Genomic DNA, 4,135 nt, shown 5'->3' with positions numbered 1-4,135 from the left:
TTAAAATTCAAATATCCATATTAAGGCAGCCAACACTTGATCTGGCCAATTGATGAATTTTGCAGACTTTTAATCCATTTTACCAAGCATGCTATTTTGGGCATTAATACTCACAAACTCCTAAGTTATCCCTTCCCAGCCTAGCCTGCATTATTCTAGTGTAGTCCACACTTTTGAGATATGAAAACTTTTCAATGAAGAAAAACACATCCATAAACAAGTCAGTGATGTAAGAAGTCCGTCCCTTGATACTCCTTTAAAAAGCTACTGGACTACATGCAGTTTCAGAGAACCTTTACATCTTTATGTCAATTAACAGGGATATAGAAAAGTGAAGGCTGCAAAAGAACAAGCATTCCAAGGAGTGTCACAAGGCTTGTGAGATTCTCTTGATATCCAAAATTTGAAATACAAAATCTGAATGTTACTCTCAAATACAGATAAACTACCTTTTAGATCTGAAATAATTAAGTAGCACATGAAAGAGAAGTTGCCAGAAGTTGAACAGCAGCCAAGAGTAAAGCATTAGTGAGAAACCTGGCAGAGGCTCAGGGTGGCAGAAAGCACTGCCCATCAATACAGCTAATACAGGTCGACTCAACCCTTACTTATGCTGGTATCTAATACACAGCACATTTACGTTCAATAGCTATCATACTTAACAGAAATCATTAACATCATGCCAGAGAGGTCAGTCAAATATGAAAGCTTACCATACTGTTCTGAAGTAGAAATATGCCAAAACACCACTCGACAGCCAAGGAGCTAAGCACAACGTGACTGCATACCCCCATCCTGGTCAAAGAGGACGTTTGTGGAAGAAGATTTGCTGCAGAACACCATGTTAGCTGTGAGATGTATCAACTAGCTATGATAACCAACAACATGTTACTAAAACCAATTTATATACGATCTTGTGTATATGCTTTTGGATAGTGCAGGTTGAAAATCTTGTGACTGTAAAGCACATCAGCCCATCGTGTCACACTCCCTCCATCATGCTTAGCCAGCGGGAATTATGTACTCAAGGGCTAACCACAGGAAATAACCTATGAAGGGGGAAGGAGGAAGAGGGACAATGCTGGCACCAGGAAGAGAAAATTCATTGGACTTGAGAATTCACACTTGTTTTGTTTGTAAAGACAAGCAAAAGAGGAAAATGCCGAACAGATAGTACCAGTGTTGCGCTGAATTACAAACCCAAACACTTGTTCAAGGAGCTAACACGGTTGTTGTCAAATAGGTCACTCATTTAGCCCTCCAAGAGGTGAAGTATGACATTACTTCATATTAGGAACAACATAGTAAGATAAATCTATTAAGAGTTTTTGAGATGTATTTGGCAATAGACAGTCATCCCATTAGGTACTCACTATCCAAGCATCTCCACAGAAAAACTTACAAGCTAAATCGTTTTTATCCCTTTTGACTTGTGCTACTGCTAAAGTACAGTTTGTGAGATCCCAGGTGAATTTCTTTTTAGCTAATACAACAAATAGCTTTCTTGTTTGTAATTTCCTGGGAAATGCTCATTTTCCATTGGATGGATTAAATGAATGCTCATTCATTTCATGACTTCACTAATTTTAGTGATATTTCCATTGCAATTTTAATCTTTTTAATGTAATAACACCGACTTCCAGCGTTTTCTTTATTAAGTAAAATCACACCATTACAGAATTTGACTAACCTGCAAGACAGGTTCTCTGAAGGCTTCCCTTCTTCAACAAGTCATGTTATTAAAACTTAGCACTTCGATTTAAGTAAACATAACACTGTATTTCCATAGCTTAATAAAAGCTATTCCTACAATAAATTGTTGATGTCAAACAAGCTGACAAGCTGAGGGTGGGGAGGCTTGATCTAGAAAGCTCAGTCTATCTTGCGTATAGATAACAAAGCAAGCTTACTATGAATGACTCAAAACCCCAACAAAATTATTCCTCTCCCCACACCCCCAAGATCCCAAACCTGATTTGCTTCTTTTCCAGCAGTGAAATCCCTTAGGACCTCTGATACTAAGTCAAAACGTCAAAGGAGTTTTCAACAGAAACTGAAATTATTTCAAAGGAAATACTTTTTCCAGTTGAAGCCTTTATCATTATAGATGTTCAATCTAGGGAGAGGAATTATAAAAAGTATAAGTGGTAGACAAATACTGGACTTGTTCAAATAGACCAATACCTTCTGGTTTAGCAAAACTTACGAGTTAAGAGTGAGGTTGGAGGTGGGTGGAGAGGCTGTCCCCATCTCACCCATTTTGGGAGACACCCTAAAACAGAACCAAAATGACAAGTCTTTACTACCTCCTGCTAAAACTCAAGTCTAAATTACTTGGCCAACAAGACCTCGTGCCAAAAAGTTTTTATAAGATGTAACTATTTACACACAGCCCTGTTTTTCAACACAAGGCATAATATTAGTAGTTGGAGAAAGTTACAGGCATTTTTCCCCCCATGGTTTAGAAAAGTGCTGGTCATGCACTCTTAGCATCTGCTGGATCAAATACATAGATAACTTTAAAAAGTCAGTACAAAAAGTATACGTAATCAAGGTTTTGTTTTGTTTTCAGTATGACCAGACACACACAAAAGCCTCAAAAATAGAGCAAGGAGGAAGGAAATCGGACAGCACTGAACAATGCAGGATAGGAAGAAAACCAGTCTTCTTTCTACTTTAGTTCTTTAAGGACTCAGGTCCTCTGAAAATAGGTAAAAGCAACGCTTCTGGTGGATTTACAGAGAAATGATTATTTACCTGTTGCATCTTTTTTTCCTTTGGGTCCTCAGAGCCAAGTTATAACAATGCTACTGTAGCACAGTGATCAGAATAGACTGAAGTCTAAACAGCTACTTAAATTCACAAACCCATCAAACCTTGATGACAAAAAGCTATACTCAAACATAGCCATCTTAAATGAAATGAGCTACACTGCAAATAAAGGTGCCTGAAACTATCCCGGGAAAGTTTTTTTTCAGTAGTGCCTCAAAAAGACAACTTTGAAGTAGTACTTTCAAAAGAATGCAGATATTTTTATTCTGTAATGAGTTTTAGGGGAGTAACATCTATATTCTGTGCCCTTCCTCCTACACATTCTTGAATAGCACACTCAATTTTTCTTTTAGCTGAATCAATCTAAAATACATGCTTCAGGAAATGAGCACCTGGTAGGAAATAAGGAGTTCACAGTTTATAGTGCCACAATATGAAAATGTTAGCACACACAAAAAAAGCTATGATCTCTACAGGAACTAGGAAGCATTCATAAACCAAAATTACAAAGATAAAACTCTGATCCATATCATGTTATAAGATAGAATGATCTACAATTCCTTAACTTCTTAACTGGAAGTTAAAGCAAGGTTGTATTCAAAGAAGAGGTTTTTCATCTATTTTGTTTTATTAAACAAGGACAAATTACTTCCTTGGACATTAATTTGAATGATGAAAACAAACTATTTATTCCATGAAACTTACAGATGGGTATATTCATTCCTACCTCAACCACTGCAATAAAATCCCTCTCCTCCTTTAAAAAAAAAAAAAAGTAGTCTGATGTGACAACTAATCACTATCAAATAATACCCTAAGAAAAAAAAAAAAAGAAATACACAGTTGCTTTGTGGAATGAAGTGTCCAGACCCTACCAGAAGTCCTGCTGTGCTCTGTAGACACTCCAAGTTGAATTCCACCACTAAAAACAAACCTACATAAGCTGTACTTAAGAAAAATATCTAAGCACTGCCTGGCACATGATCTCATGAAATTTTATTAACAAAGGCCAAAGACCTTCCTGAATTAATTCCTGTTTGGGTGCTTTTTCCAGAAGATATGATCTAGTGTAATCCCTATTTAGAGATTGCAAGTAGCAAATCATCTAAAACAGAATTCATCTGGGCTCATGATCAATTGGCAAATTTCATTATTTTTGTTTACTCTCCATCATCACTTTTCTTCTGTTTTGTATTCAGATGCTTCTATCTGATGAGCCATTTATTCCTTATCTTCTGAGAAACTGGAAAGAGTTAGAAAACAGGCCCTTGGAACTCAGGAACACAGACAATTAGCATGATCCTTCCTACTAGGTAGCCACAAGAACTGGTATTCAAGAAGAAATCCCTGCCAGATACCAAAT

The sequence above is a fragment of the Pygoscelis adeliae genome, unplaced genomic scaffold (genome assembly GCF_000699105.1).
Source record: "Pygoscelis adeliae isolate BGI_AS28 unplaced genomic scaffold, ASM69910v1 Scaffold66, whole genome shotgun sequence".
Lineage (NCBI taxonomy): Eukaryota > Metazoa > Chordata > Aves > Sphenisciformes > Spheniscidae > Pygoscelis > Pygoscelis adeliae.
The sequence above is the reverse complement of the archived record's forward strand: the minus strand, read 5'-3'. Positions refer to the sequence as shown.